The 16200-nt window shown below is 40.6% G+C and overlaps 1 protein-coding gene across 3 annotated transcripts in view; it reads left to right on the top strand.

The window, feature by feature from the left end:
- Nucleotides 1–16200, top strand: part of ACOT9 (acyl-CoA thioesterase 9) — a 68059-nt gene that overhangs the window by 14752 nt on the left and 37107 nt on the right. For all 3 annotated transcript variants that reach the window (XM_057538243.1, XM_057538246.1, XM_057538242.1), the window contains one exon: nt 5662–5864. The gene's annotated coding sequence lies outside the window, so the exon portion shown is untranslated. The remainder of the gene's footprint in view (nt 1–5661; nt 5865–16200) is intronic.

The following is a 16200-nucleotide window of genomic DNA, read 5'->3' as shown; positions in this document are numbered from 1 at the left end:
TCCTAGATTAGGAAAATTAACATTCAGATATAGGATTCTGAAATGACAAATTTCAAAACATTTTGTTTACAGTATGTTGGGGAGCCATTTGATGATAACACATCCATTAAGTTAGAACCATGTGTCATTACTTTATAATTTACTAAAGTAAAAATTAGATGTAGAATACATTTGTCCACATGGGGAAACAAACCAGAAAGGGAGAAATATTGGCTGAAGGCTTAGAAAATGCTGAATATGTACATGAGAGGGGAACTTGAGGATTATGATTTGAGGCCTTGTGATCATCTAGTTTTCAAGATGCCGTCTCATTTCCCAGTTTGGTTCCTCTGACTGTGCAGAATCCCCTGATTCCAGCAGCGATTGCTGTTTTACATGACTGGGATCATGAGTCTACTTCCTCAGATCTACCCGCATCATCAATTTTTCGGGGCAAGTCTGGGGTATAAGACTATGCCCTCTGGTGAAGGACACCATTCACTGCGCGTCTGGTAATAGCTATTTGGGAAATTCTTGCTAGCCATTTTGATTTTTGGGAAAGTTACTTAATGCCTGTAAACCCTGATTTTTCCTTATCTGTAAAATGGGAATAATGGGAATACCGATCTCCTGTGGTTGTTGTGAGGATTAAACAAGATAATTGAGCAATAAGTTCTCAATAATATAATATTATCCTTACTGCTATTCCCTCTTTGTTCAACAAATATTTATTATATATTTTCAACATGTTAGGCAGTGAGGTAAGTATTCAATACATGGTAGCTATCATACTGCTATTTAGCCATTTCATCAATCCATATTATTATATAATTACAGGGTATCAGGCACTGTGCCAAGTTTAGGAGCCAGTAAATAAAGACAGAACCTTCAAGACTCTGGATAAGCTTTTCTCGTTCTACCAATGGGAATCCTCTTCTCCCTTATGAGTTCTTTGGAATTCTTCAATGATATCTTCTCTTCAGTGAAAGAGATCACTGTCAGATGCCTTCCTACAATGTGCCACGTTCTGGCTGACTATAGGATGGAAGAGGGGTATAAAGGATGTGAAAAGCCTTTGCCCCATATAGGCAAGTGGCAGATAACCTGCTCCTGATGGCGCTTTTGCTTTTGCTTCTCCTTTCCTTTCCTTTTCCTATTCCTATCCCTTTCCCTTTCCCTTTCCTTTCCCAGAACCTAGTGTACTAGGGAAAAAGTTCTGCCGAAGTACCAGGGGAAAAACTCTACTGTAACAGGAGAAAAGAATATAGACACAAAGCAACACAGACCAGAAGAAAGTAGTGGACTTGTCTTTTTACAGCCCACAGGGGAAACGCAGCCCTTCAGACTTCTTCCACTCCATAGCCTTCAGCTGGGTGTCAGTCATCCAGTTCCTTCTGGATGAGACAGGCCAGGGGTTAGAAAAGGATTGAGGATTTCCTTGGGCTTGAATCCTGCAAGTAAGTAGAAGAGGGGAGGAAAGAAAGAGGCCCTTACCATGGTTACAAAAAATCAGACCTTTCCCACTGCCAACATTCATGTGCTTTCAGGCGTTGTAATGTTACAGAGTTGCTGTCTCTTTCCCTACTAAATGCCTACTTCTGTTAATCAGGCTTTCCTAGAAGGTGCCAGACCCCAAGAATAGGGATGAGAGAGGGAGGAAAAAATCCTTTATGGCAATAAGAAAAAAAGTTATTTTTAATTTAAAAACATCTCAAAGGGTTTAGATTAATGCATGGATAATAGATCGGTTAAATTAAATTTAGGATGCTGGGAGGCTAGCTTTTGAGGTTGACATTTACATGGTCCTCCCATATAATAAATCATCCTTTTTTTTTTTTTTTTTTTTTTTTACTGTGATGGACTCAATCTTTAATTGGATGGATTGTGAATATGATCTATAATGTGGACCCTTTTGTTTTTATGTTATGCTCTTATGGAAGGTTCTTTAAACGCAATGCAGCTGGTTTTTGAAGGCTGGGTTGGGACTAAACCAGCCTTTGAAGGTGGGAGCATTGCTTACCATTCCTCTCCTTCCATTACTGCTTGAGAGCTGGTTTCCATCATCCAATCAGTTAAATCTTAACTAAATATTGAGAATTAACTTTGTGCCCAGACTCGAAATTTAAAAGATGACTCCTGCCTTCAAGAAGCTTACAATATCATTGGAGTTCCATGATGGACACTTTAAATAATTAAAGAAATAATACAAAGCAAAGTATAATTAAGTGATAAGTTGTCAGATACAGACTTAGTAGTGAAATAGAAATGTAGAGAAAGTAAAAGTTAATGATTACAGGAGTCAGGAAATCCTCTTAGAAGAAGTAGGACTTCAGTTGGGCTCTGCGAATCCAGGAAGGGAGGAAATGAAGAGGGTACGACATGAACAGACCAGAGAAAGAAACCAGAAAGTTCAGAGCCTCAGCTTCCTCATCTGGGAAATGAGTCAGGAAGCCAGACATGAGCCCCTCTGTGGCAGAGACTGTCGTTTTCAGTCTCGTGGCTCCAGCATCAAAGCAGTTTCTCTCATAGAGTAGGCACTTGATAGGTGTGTCTTGACTTGAACAAACATGACATATGAAGGCGATGGTTTGGAGATTTGTCTACCCGGGGCCAAAGTTCATGTTAGCAAGCAATGAATCTCCCTCAGGAATCTGGGGCTTGGCTCTGAACCATCCTGAGAGAGTCACATTACTTCTCCCTGGGCGTGGAACTAAGTCCTCTGAGAATGCAGTGAAACGGATGTCTTGCTTATGCAACTCATTTCCTCTGAGGACACACAACCCTGGTTGCCTCCAGCATAAGTTTCATCTGGGTTGGGGGTGATGGTGACATTGGCAGGTTACTTAGGGAACTTTCTTGCCAGGAGATGAGCAGCTGGGCCGTTGGTACATTGATACCTGGCCACCTTCCATGGATGCCTTTAATTAAAATGACATTTTATTTTTTTAACGATTTATTTATTATTATTATTATTTTATTATTTGATTTTATTTTTGGCTGCGTTGGGTCTTAGTTGTGGCGTGCGGGCTCTTCATTGCGGCGTGTGGGCTTCTCTCTAGTTGTGGCATGCAGGTTTTCTCTCTCTAGTTGTGGCGCGCGGGCTCCAGGGCGAGTGGGCTCTGTAGTTTGTGGCACATGGGCTCTCTCATTGAGGTGCGTGAGCTCAGTAGTTGTGGTGCATGGGCTTAGTTGCCCCACGGCATGTGGGATCTTAGGTCCCTGACCAGGGATCGAGTCCACGTCCCCTGCATTGGAAGGCGGATTCTTTACCACTGGACCACCAGGAAGTCCCTAAAATGACATATTTTAATTAGCCAGGTATGTGTGATAATGTGAGACAGAAAAACAAACAAACACATTCCCATTTAATTATTTGGGAAGCGTTCTTAGCCTCTTTATAAAAAGTGTATTTATGAAACTGGAAAATTCAGTTTGGGTTATTTAGTCTCTTTTTCTCTAAGGGAAGAACTCTCAAATGTCACCTTCTCTTGTGGCTCTACAGGCCACTATCCTGTCTCCTCACCAAGACTCCTCCAACACTGCATACCAGCAGAATGCATTATTTATATTGCTTCCTCTGAGGTCTTATGGCACATTATTCATTGGAGCAGTTATCACAGTGCATTTGATCACATTTCTGTTTTTTCCTCTCAGGGTGGTGGATTCCTGGAGGTCAGGAACTCTGTCTGTTTGATCTTTGTAACCTTAGCACCCAGCAAAGCACCTGGCCTATAGTAGGTGCTTAATAAATGGATTAAATTAATATATTGGCTCTACTGATTTTTAAAATAAATTTATTTATTTATTATATTTATTTTTGGCTGGGTTGGGTCTTCATTGCTGTGCGTGCGGGCTTTCTCTAGTTGCGGTGAGTGGGGGCTACTCTTCGTTGTGGTGCGCTGGCTTCTCATTGCGGTGGCCTCTTGCTGCAGAGCACAGGCTCTAGGCGCGTGGGCTTCAGTAGTTGTGGCACGCGAGCTCAGTAGTTGTGGCACACGGGCTTAGTTGCTCCGCGGCGTGCGGGATCTTCCCGGACCAGGGCTCGAACCCGTGTCTCCTGCATTGGCAGGCGGATTCTTAACCACTGTGCCACCAGGGAAGCCCTCTATTGATTATTTTTTAAGAATTTAAGATAGAATTCATCAGAAAAATTCCTCCTATTCATTATCTTGACTTTCTCTGAGACTGTAAGAGCCTCTTGGCCAAGTAAAAGCCATCCCCAGAACTGGTTTGCAGGGGATTCTGAAATGATTTCTCTCCAAGAGCCTCCAGAAAAGAAAACAGCCCTGCCAACACACCTTGATTGTAGCCCACTGAGTCGTGTGTCAGACATCTGACATCCAGAACTGTAAGATAATCAATCTGTGTTGTTTTAACCCACTAAGTTTGTGGTAATTTGTTACAGCAGCAATAGGAAGCTAATATAGTGGATGAGGAAAATACTGTCCAAATCACATTGTTCAGGAATAATTCACTCTTGCTGTATCAGGAGTATTTTGCATATTCCTCAGTTAATGTCATATTATATTGATTTGTTTCCGTGTTCTCGCTCTCGTAGGCTGTGTGCCTCTCCTGGTGCAAGACTGTGCTTTTTTCATCTCTGTATTCTTAGTCCCTCAAACATCATTGAATCTCTGTGTGTTTCTATGGTGACAAAGGATGAAGTAGGGAGGCATATGGGGTGGAGACCTGATGATGGTGGCGTCAGCGTTAGGGAGGGGAAGTGCGAGAACTGGCGGGGACCGGATTGGCTGATGTTAGTTCTCAGTGGTGTGGGCTGGCGGGGCTGGAAGGCAGAGAATCTGCAGGTTCACTGCAGGCGTGACGAGGAAGCGCTCAAAGCAGCTTGGTTTCCGTGGGGCTCTCAGTCTGGGAATGATTGAACAGACTTCTGAGTCTCCCGCATATGCCTCATCAGTAGTGAACCCCTCTCTGATTCCCTCCCACCCACTCCCTCACCCAGAGTGTTTCTCAACGCTTATAGTCCCAGACAGGAAGGCACAGACTTCAGTTAGAATTGGAGCAGCTCCAATCACTAAAGTATTCAATTTGGGCTTCCTGCAAGTGACACTGTTTCCCTAGTTTCCCAACACTAGATTTCAGTACCTTGAGGGGCCCCGAATATGCCCTTTAATAGCAAAACCAAACTCTGGCAGGCTTGGCCTGAGACATTTATTCTAGTACATTAAAGCAGATTGCTCTCAGTGTGTGTGTGTGTGTGTGTGTGTGTGTGGTTAAAATTAAATACAAAATGGAGACTGGACTTGAGAATTCCCTGAGCAGACAAAACCATTTAAGCCAGTAAGCTCAACTAAATCTAGCTTATTTCATGGACATAAATGAAACTTAACCTAGGTTATTTCTTGTAAATGCCTCTGACAGTCATAAAAAAAAAAAACAACCTTAAGTCATGGTCTTTAAAATGGTATGAGATAATCACTTTTAACCAATCCCCTGCCATCTGGAACCCCCCATTGTAATAACCAGTCATTGTAAACATTAATAACTTTCTCATTTTCACTTTATAAGCCTTGCTGTAATTTAATGCCTGTGACCTTCATATCCATCTTTGAATCTGGAAGCTCCCAGTTCCTAACTGTTTTTATATACACAACAAACTCTTATTAAATACTACTTATTGATTTGGTGGTTTTGATTGTGTTATTTCTGGATTTTTGACAGTTTTCTGACATCAGAAGTGGGATCCAAAGAAGACCCTCAACAACTCTGAGGCCAGTGAGCAACCACGTGCTGGTACCCACTGGGTCCATTGAGCTCACCACTGTCTTGCCAACCTTGCAGTCAGCCTGAATGCTGCTCTCTTTGCATGTTGAGCTCTTGGAATTTATTGTGCATACCTGTATTCTGTTTGTTGAAGCTTCTTGGTAAGTCACCCTTCTGTCTGAAAGGGGAGAAACTTGTGATTCCCTGGGATTTAGGCAATGGTAGGATTACTGAGCTCCTCACAGATTGTTTCAGGGAATCTAGAGGAAGAGATAGGCTCCACCTCATCTAAATCTCATTCTCCTCTTCCCTTAAAAACTCTTGCTTCTTGTATGTATACCTACTATGGACCAGGATCTTGTGCCTTTCTGGCAAAATGGGTGAACTTTATAAAGGATAATTTGGAATTGTAGTGGCCACTTCGGGGAAACTTTAACGTAGATAAGATAGTCCACTTTACGGGGTGCCCTTGAAAAGAGGATTGCAAACCTCTCAGAGATGATGGAAGATACTCTTTGATTTGTATGCAGAAGTTTCTAAGAGACAAAGTGACTCTAAAAATAGCTTCTCTAAAAGAATCCTTACAGTGCGCGCATGTGTGCACACACACACACACACACACACACACACACACACACAATCTTCATTAAAAAACTTTGGCCATCTGAGCAGGTAACCTTAACTTAGTCTGTCGGCCAGAAACACAATTTGGATCCAGATTCTTTTGAGTTTTGTATTATTATACCTGAGATATGGCTAAAATTAAAAAATGAAAACTATAAGACCTTTGTGTCTGTCTACATGTTTATGTATATCCATATATGTATGTATATTATATATATACATATATGATATTTTTTTTGGCCACCCCGTGCAGCTTGTGGGATCTTAGTTCCCCAACTAGGGGTTGGACCCGGGCCCTCGGCAGTGAAAGCCCCGAGTCCTAACCACTGGACCGCCAGGGAATTCCCATATATATATGATATTTTTTTAATAGATCTTTATTGGAGTATAATTACTTCACAATACTGTGTTAGTTTCTGTTGCACAACAAAGCAAATCAGCCATATGCATACACATGTCCCCATATCCCCTCCCTCTTGAGCCTCCCTCCCTTCCTCCCTATCCCACCCCTCTAGGTCATGGCAAAGCACTGAGCCGATCTCCCTGTGCTATGCAGCTGCTTCTCACCAGCCAACTATTTTACATTCGGTAGTGTATATATGTCAATGCTACTCTCACTTCGCCCCAGCTTCACCCTCCCACCCCATGTCATCAAGTCCATTTTCTATGTCTGTCTCTTTATTCCTGCCCTGCAACTAGGTTCATCAGTACCATTTTTGCTTTTAGATTCCATATATATGTGTTAGCATACGGTATTTGTTTTTCTCTTTCTGACTTACTTCGCTCTGTATGACAGACTCCAGGTCCATCCCCCTCACTACAAATAACTCAATTTCGTTTCTTTTTATGGCTGAGTAATATTCCATTGTATTTATGTGCCACATCTTCTTTATCCATTCATCTGTTGACGGACACTTAGGTTGCTTCCATGTCCTGGCTATTGTAAATAGAGATGCAGTGAACATTGTGGTACATGACTCTTTTTGAATTATGGTTTTCTCAGGGTATGTGTCCAGTAGTGGGATTGCTGGGTCATATGGTAGTTCTATTTTTAGTTTTTTAATGAACCTCCATACTGTTTTCCATAGTGGTTGTATCAATTTACATTCCCACCAACAGTGCAGGAGGGTTCCCTTTTCACCACACCCTTTCCAGCATTTATTGTTTCTAGATTTTTTTTTTATAGATTTTTTGATAATGGGCATTCTGACTGGTGTGAGGTGATACCTCATTGTAGTTTTGATTTGCATGTCTCTAATAATTAGTGATGTGGAGCATCTTTTCATGTGCCTCTTGGCTATCTGTATGTCATCCTTGGTGAAATGTCTATTTAGGTCTTCCGCCCATTTTTTAACTGAATTGTTTGTTTTTTTGATATTGAGCTAGCTCCATGAGCTGTTTGTATATTTTGGAGATTAATCCTTTGTCTGTTGTTTCATTTGCAAATAGTTTCTCCCATTGTGAGGGTTGTCTTTTTGTCTTGTTTATGCTTTCCTTTGCTATGCAAAAGCTTTTAAGGTTAATTAAGTCCCATTTGTTTATTTTTGTTTTTATTTCCGTTACTTTAGGAGGTGGGTCAAAAAAGATCTTGCTGTGGTTTATGTCAAAGAGTGTTTTTCCTATGTTTTCCTCTAAGAGTTTTATAGTGTCTGGTCTTACATTTAAGTCTTTAATCCATTTGGAGTTTATTTTTGTGTATGGTGTTAGGTAGTGTTCTAATTTCATTCTTTTACATGTAGCTGTCCAGTTTTCCCAGCACCACTTATTGAAGAGGCTGTCTTTCTTCCATTGTATGTTCTTGCCTCCTTTGTCATAAATTAGGTGACCATAGGTGCGTGGGTTTATCTCTGGGCATTCTGTCCTGTACCATTGATCTATATTTCTGTTTTTGTGCCTGTACCATATTGTCTTGATTACTGTAGCTTTGTGGTATAGTTTGAAGTCAGGAAGCCTGATTCCTCCAACTCTGTTTTTCTTTCTCAAGATTGCTTTGGATATTCGGGGTCTTTTGTGTTTTCATACAAATTGTAAAATTTTTTGTTCTAATTCTGTGAAGAATGGCATTGGTAGTTTGGTAGGGATTGTGTTGAATCTGTAGATTGCTTTGGGTAGTATAGACATTTTCACAATATTGATTCTTCCAATCCAAGAACATGGTATATTTCTCCATCTGTTTATGTCATCTTTGATTTCTTTCATCAGTGTTTTATAGTTTTCTGAGTACAAGTCTTTCGCCTCCTTAGGCAGGTTTATTCCTAGGTATTTTATTCTTTTTGTTGTAATGGTTAATGGGAGTGTTTCCTTAATTTATCTTTCTGATTTTTCGTTTTTGGTGTATAGGAGTGCCAGAGATTTCTGTGCATTAATTTTGTATCCTGCAACCTTACCAAATTCACTGATTAGTTCTAGTAGTTTTCTGGTGGCATCTTTAGGATTTTCTATGTATAGTATCATGTCATTGGCAAACAGTGACAGTTTTACTTCTTCTTTTCCAATTTGCATTCCTTTTATTTCTTTTTCTTCTCTGATTGCTGTGGCTAGGACTTCCAAAACGATGTTGAATAAGAGTGGCGAGTGTGGACATCCTTGTCTTGTTCCTGATCTTAGTGGAAATGCTTTCAGTTTTTCACCATTGAATATGATGCTTGCTGTGGGTTTGTCATATATTTCCTTTATTATGTTGAGGTAGGTTCCCTCTATGCCCATTTTCTGGAGAGTTTTTATCATAAATGGGTGTTGAATTTTGTCAAAAGCCTTTTCTGCATCTATTGAGATGATCATATGGTTTTTATTCCTTAATTTGTTAATGTGGTGTATCACATTGATTTGCATATATTGAAGAATCCTTGCATCCCTGGGATAAATCCCACTTGATCATGGCGTATGATCCTTTTAACGTGCTGTTGGATTCTTTTTTTTTTTTTTTTTTAAATTTAAATATTTTATTTATCCCTTAACCAGAATTTATGAAAATTTTACTTTCTTTGTTTTACTAGAAGCAAACTCATCAGTAATATTTTCAAAATCAAGTTCTAGGGAAAAAAATGAACCTTTAAAAAGTACATTTAAAAAGAGTATGTAAAAATATTTGCAAATGAAGCAACTGACAAAGGATTAATCTCCAAAATTTACAAGCAGCTCATGCAGATCAATATCAAAAAACCAAACAACCCAATCTAAAAATGGGCAGAAGACCTAAATAGACATTTCTCCAAAGAAGATATATAGATTGCCAACAAACACATGAAAGAATGCTCAACATCAGTAATCATTAGAGAAATGCAAATCAAAACTGCAATGAGGGCCTTCCCTGGTGGCGCAGTGGTTGGGAGTCTGCCTGCCAATGCAGGGGACACGGGTTCAAGCCCTGGTCTGGGAGGATCCCACATGCCACGGAGCAGGTAGGCCCGTGAGCCACAATTGCTGAGCCTGCGTGTCTGGAGCCTGTGCTCCACAACAAGAGAGGCCGCGATAGTGAGAGGCCCGCGCACCACGATGAAGAGTGGCCCCCGCTTGCCGCAACTAGTGAGAGCCCTCGCACAGCAACGAAGACCCAACACAGCCAAAAATAAATAAATAAATAAATAAAATTAAAAAAAAAACTGCAATGAGATATCATCTCACACCAGTCAGAATGGCCATCATCAAAAATCTACAAACAATAAATGCTGGAGAGGGTGTGGAGAAAAGGGAACCCCCTGCACTGTTGGTGGGAATGTAAACTGACACAGCCACTATGGAGAACGGTATGGAGGTTCCTTGAAAAACTAAAAATAGAACTACCATATGACCCAACAATCCCACTACTGGGCATATACCCTGAAAAAACCATAATTCAAAAAGTGTCATGTACCACAATGTTCATTGAAGCTCTATTTACAATAGCCAGGACATGGAAGCAACCTAAGTGTCCATCAACAGATGAATGGATAAAGATGTGGCATATATATACAATGGAATATTACTCAGCCATAAAAAGAAACGAAATTGAGTTATTTGTAGTGAGGTGGATGGACCTAGAGTCTGTCATACAGAGTGAAGTAAGTCAGAAAGAGAAAAACAAATACCGTATGCTAACATATATATATGGAATCTAAAAAAAAAAAGGTTCTGATGAACCTAGGGGCAGGACAGGAATAAAGACACAGACGTAGAGAATGAACTTGAGGACACAGGGAGGGGGAATGGTAAGCTGGGACGAAGTAAGAGAGTGGCATGGACATATATACACTCCCAAATGTAAAATAGATAGCTAGTGGGTAGCAGCCGCATAGCACAGGGAGATCAGCTCGGTGCTTTGTGTCCACGTAGAGGGATGGGATAGGGAGGGTGGGAGGGAGATGCAACAGGGAGGGGATATGGGGATATATATGCGCATGGCTGATTCACTTTGTTGTACAGCAGAAATTAACACACCATTGTAAAGCAATTATACTCCAATAAAGATGTAAAAAAAAAAGTCTTATGTCTGATTTAGCATTTGACACAATAATGACAAAATAAAGATGTTAAAATGAAAAGTAAAAAGCAAGCTTAATAAAATTTTATAGCATTAATATTAAAAAATAATCTCTAGAGTAGGTATCATTTCTTGCCTAAGTGTAAGCAATGTAAGAAAATATTATAACTAAAAACATTAAATAATCCCCCCAGACTAGATTACCTCTGTAGAATTCAATAGAGAAATCCTGACAGAGATTGAAGTGTACAAAGATAAGGAAAAATTATTTTTCTTGTCACATGAAACCCAATCTCTCACTCACAAAAACGTTTACTCTTGTCGTTTTTGTCTACCAAGAGTTTAATAGAGTACAATGTTAATCTAACAAAGCATCTCACTCCAGAAACAGGGTTGACACTTAAAGAGGCAAGTAGAACGAAGGGCTGTCCTGCAGTGAACCACTTCCCAGGGGCCGCAGCGCTCGGCTTCTTCAGGACAGTCTTCTCCATTTTTCACCTAGTTCTCAGGGCTCCTGGCTCTCTCTGTCTCCCTGGCAAGCCCGTCTGCCCTCAAGGCCATATCCAGTCTCTCCCTTGCTCCTTTCACTTTCCGAGACTGTCGGCGAATATCTGCATATGTTACTCGTTGCCTGCAGAGGGTCTGTGGGAGGAAGAGACCCAATCCTGGGATCATCTCTGCCCCGTCTGAAAACTGGGTAGTGATGGCTTCAGGGCTGGTGTGCAGAGACCGGGCACCAGCACGGCCCAGGGATTCACCTGCACCACGCAGGGCAATTACTCTGAAATAATTACGCTGTCCAACGTGCTGAAAGGTTCTCCTTCAGGGCTGTAGACCTGGAGCCCCTGCAGTCTCCTGAATGCACAGACTTGTTGGGGCTTCTCCAAGGTCCCCTCGCATTGACGGCGCCTGACCGCATTGTCAGGATGAGAAGTTATCTTTGTGACTGGCCTCCTGAAAACGCAGCTGGTCAGCCTCATAGGAAGTGCAGTTCCGTCACGATGTCTCTGCTTGGCCTTGGCTAAATGGTCTTGTCTTTTCTTCTCCAACGTCTCAGGCATCATATTTCTTTTGCGCTTCCCCAGAAGAGGCTGGCTTGGAAAACTGGTCCGTTCAGGTTCCCCCATCTTTCGAGAGCTGTCCTCGGACCCACCCCTGAGATGCAGACAGCCTGTGTCTTGCTGGAAAATGCAGTCCGTGCTGTTGGATTCTGTTTGCTAGTATTTTGTTGAGGATTTTTGCATCTATGTTCATCAGTGATACTGGTCTATAATTTTCTTTTTTTGTGATATCATTTACTGGTTTTGGTATCAGGGTGATGGTGGCTTCGTGGAATGAATTGCTCCCTCTGCAATTTTTTGGAAGATTTTGAGAATGATTGGTGTTAGCTCTTCTCTAAATGTTTGATAGAATTTACCTGTGAAGCCATCTAGTCCTGGACTTTTGTTTGTTGGAAGATTTTTAATTACGGTTTCAATTTCATTACTTGTGATAGGCCTGTTTATATTTTCTAATTCTTCCCTGTTCAGTCTTGGAAAATTGTACCTTTCCAAGCATTTGTCCATTTCTTCATGGTTGTCCATTTTATTGGCATATAGTTGCTTGTAGTAGTATCTTATAATCCTTTGTATTTCTGCAGTGTCAGTTGTGATTTCTCCTTTTTCATTTCTAATTTTATTGATTTGCATCCTCTCCCTTTTTTTCTTGATGAGTCTGGCTAAGGGTTTATCAATTTTGTTTATCTGCTCAAAGAACCAGCTTTTAGTTTTACTGATCTTTGCTATTGTTTTCTTTGTTTCTATTTCATTTATTTCTGCTCTGATCTTTATGATTTCTTTCCTTCTACTCACTTTGGGTTTTCTTTGTTCTTCTTTCTCTAGTTGTTTTAAGTGTAGGGTTAGATTGTTTATTTGAGATTTTTCTTGTTTCTTGAAGTGAGATTGTATTGCTATAAACTTCCCTCTTAGAACTGCTTTTGCTGTGTCACATAGGTTTTGGGTCGTTGTGTTTTCATTGTCATTTGTTTCTATGTATTTTTTTATTTCTTCTTTGATTTCTTCAGTGATCTCTTGGTTATTTAGTAGTGCACTGTTTAGCCTCCGTGTATTTGTGTTTTTTACAGTTTTTTTCCTGTAATTGATTTCCAATCTAATAGCATTGTGGTCAGAAAAGATGCTTGATATGATTTCAATATTCTTAAATTTTCCAAGACTTGATTTGTGACCCAAGATGTGATCTATCCTGGAGAATGTTCCATGTGCACTTGAGAAGAAAGTGTATTCTGCCACTTTTGGGTGGAATGTTCTATAAATATCAGTTAGATCTATCTGGTCTATTGTATCATTTAAAGCTTGTGTTTCCTTATTTATTTTCTGTTTGGATATCTGTCCATTGGTGTAAGTGGGGTGTTAAAGTACCCTACTATTATTGTGTTACTGTCGATTTCTCCTTTCATGGTTGTTAGCATTTGCCTTATGTATTGAGGTGCTCTTATGTTGGGCGCATAAACATTTATAATTGTCATATCTTCTTCTTGGATTGATCCTTTGATCATTATGTAGTGTCCCTCCTTGTCTCTTGTAGCAGACTTTATTTTAAAGTCTATTTTATCTGATACGAGTATTGCTACTCCAGCTTTCTTTTGATTTCCATTTGTATGGAATATCTTTTTCCATCCCTTCACGTTCAGTTTGTATGTGTCCCTAGGTCTGAAGTGGGTCTCTTGTAGACAGCATATATATGGGTCTTGTTTTTGTATCCATTCAGCCAGTCTGTGTCTTTTCGTTGGGGCATTTAATCCATTTACATTCAAGGTTATTATTCGATACATATGTTCCTATTATCATTTTCTTAATTGTTTTGGGTTTGTTTTTGTGGGTCTTTTCTTCTCTTGTGTTTCCCTCTTTGAGAAGTTTCTTTAGCATTTGCTGTAAAGCTGGTTTGGTGGTGCTGAATTCTCTTAGCTTTTGCTTGTCTGGAAAGCTTTTGACTTCTCCGTCGAATCTGAATGAGATCCTTGCTGGATAGAGTAATCTCGGTTGTAGGTTTTTCTCTTTCATCACTTTAAGTATATCCTGCCACTCCCTTCTGGCCTGTAGAGTTTCCACTGAAAAATCAGCTGATAACTTATGGGGATTCCTTTGTATGTTATTTTTTGTTTTTCCCTTGCTGCTTTTAATATTTTTTCTTTGAGTTTAATTTTTATTAGTTTGATTAATATGTGTCTTGGTGTGTTTTTCCTAGGGTTTATCCTGTATGGGACTCTCTGCGCTTCCTGGACTTGATTGACTATTTTCTCTCCCATGTTAGGGGAGTTTTCAACTATAATCTCTTCAAATATTTTCTCAGGCCCTTTCTTTTTCTCCTCTTCTTTTGGGACCCCTATAATTCGAATGTTGGTACATTTATTGTTGTCCCAGAGGTCTCTGAGATTGTCTTCAATTCTTTTCATTCTTTTTTCTTTATTCTGCTCCTTGGCAGTTATTTCCATTTTGTTTTCCAGCTCACTTATTTGTTCTTCTGCCTCAGTTTTTCTGTTATTGATTCCTTCTAGTGTATTTTTCATTTCAGTCATTATGTTGTTCATCTCTCTTTGTTTGTTCTTTAGTTCTTCTAGATCTGTGTTAAACATTTCTTGTATTTTCTCAGTCCGTGCCTCCATTCTATTTCTGAGATTCTGGATCATCTTTACTATCATTACTCTGAATTCTTTTTCAGGTAGATTGCCTATTTCCTCTTCATTTATTTGGTCTTGTAGGTTTTTACCTTGCTCCTTCATCTGTGATATATTGTTTTGCCGTGTCTCTCTCTTTTTTTTTTTTGTGAGTGGGATTGTGTTCCTGTCTTACTGGTTGTTTGGCCTGAGGTTTCCAACTCTGGGTTTTGTAGGCTATTGGGTAGAGCTGGGTCTTGGTGCTGAGATGAGGAACTCCGTGAGACCTCACTCCGATGAATATTCCGTAGGGTCTGAGGTTCTCTGCTAGTCCAGTGGTTCGGACTCGGAGCTCCCACCACAGGAGCTTAGGCCCAACTCGGCTCATGAACCAAGATCCTGCAAGCCACCTGGGACGGCCAAAAAAAAACAACAAAAAAATCAATAACAAAGTAAAATATAAAATTAGACTAGGAAACTAACAGATATGTTATGAAGAATATAAAAATAAAAATATAGATGAATCAACAACCAGAAAGTACTACAGTACCACAATAGTAAAAAAGAGGAGGAGGGGGAAAAAAAGGGGGGGGAAGGCCTTGGCTGTGGAGGGCAGGGCCTAAGCAAGGGCGAGGTTTGGGCAGTGGGCAGGGCCAATGCTCAGGACCCACAGGGCTGGAAAAGGCCCTGGGGGCTGTGGGGATTGGGGCTTAGGATCAAGGAACAGAAGGGGCCCAGGTGTGCCCCCCACCCCTGGTCTCAGAGGGCAGGGGACCTCACCTAGGAGCCCAGCAGGCTTCCTGGGCTCTAGTGGGTGGGGTAAATGCCCTCCTCTCCTGCTTCTCCAGTCTGGGAGGGCCCCTACCGCCTCCTTCTCCTGATCTCCCTGGCCTCCCTCCTATGCCCTCAAGAACCCACGTGGTCTGGAGGGGGCTTTGGAGGGCAGGGGATCGCCCTGGGAGCTCAGCAGGCTCCCCGGCCTGAGTCGGGGGGCAGTCGCCCTCTGCTCCTCTCCTGCTCTTCCTGGAGAGTCCTTCCCACCTGCCTCTCCTGATCTCCCCGGCCTCAGGGGCACTGATCCTGTCTGGCCTCCACTTCTCCTCCCCCCTCAGTCCCCCTACATCCTACTGGTTCACTTTGGGGTTCCTCCTGTCTCCTTGGGGGTCTCCCCACCAGCAGCCGGCAGGCGCCCTAGTTGTGGGGAGACGCTAACTCTACATCTTCCCACACTGCCATCTTGACTCCGTCCCTGATATTTTTAAAAGAATTCTACTTAGTTGGTTTAAAGAGAAATAAGTGCATGTATAAATTAAATATTCCTAAAACTCTCAGAAATGGAAACTCTAATCCAACTGTTTTCAAGTTCACATGATCAGGATAATCTTTGTTAAATAAAAGTTAGTTTAAGTTTGTTGGTTTAATAAAAACAGACGTGTCTTTGGAATTGTCAATATTAAATGTAATGCAAACATATAACTTTTTCTACCTTGGTTTATTTGTCGAATAAGCTCATGCTATCTCTATGTTACAAAATAACTTAAGATGATGGCTAGCTGTTTGATGGCTAATCTAAGCATAAAAAACAAATAATTTAAATAAATGTAAATAAAAGTTTATACTAAGCTAAACTAAATAGTGAACATTTATTATCTAGATCATTTCCAAATAAGATAATTTACTGAGACATTGATCACTAAACATAAATTTAAATTTATTTATTTTTCTTAATTTTTACAGAGACAAAGATATTTGGGTCTATTAA

The sequence above is a fragment of the Balaenoptera acutorostrata genome, chromosome X (assembly GCF_949987535.1).
Source record: "Balaenoptera acutorostrata chromosome X, mBalAcu1.1, whole genome shotgun sequence".
Classification (NCBI taxonomy): Eukaryota; Metazoa; Chordata; class Mammalia; order Artiodactyla; family Balaenopteridae; genus Balaenoptera; species Balaenoptera acutorostrata.
Note: the sequence above shows the minus strand (reverse complement) of the source record. Positions and strands in the feature narration are given on the sequence as shown.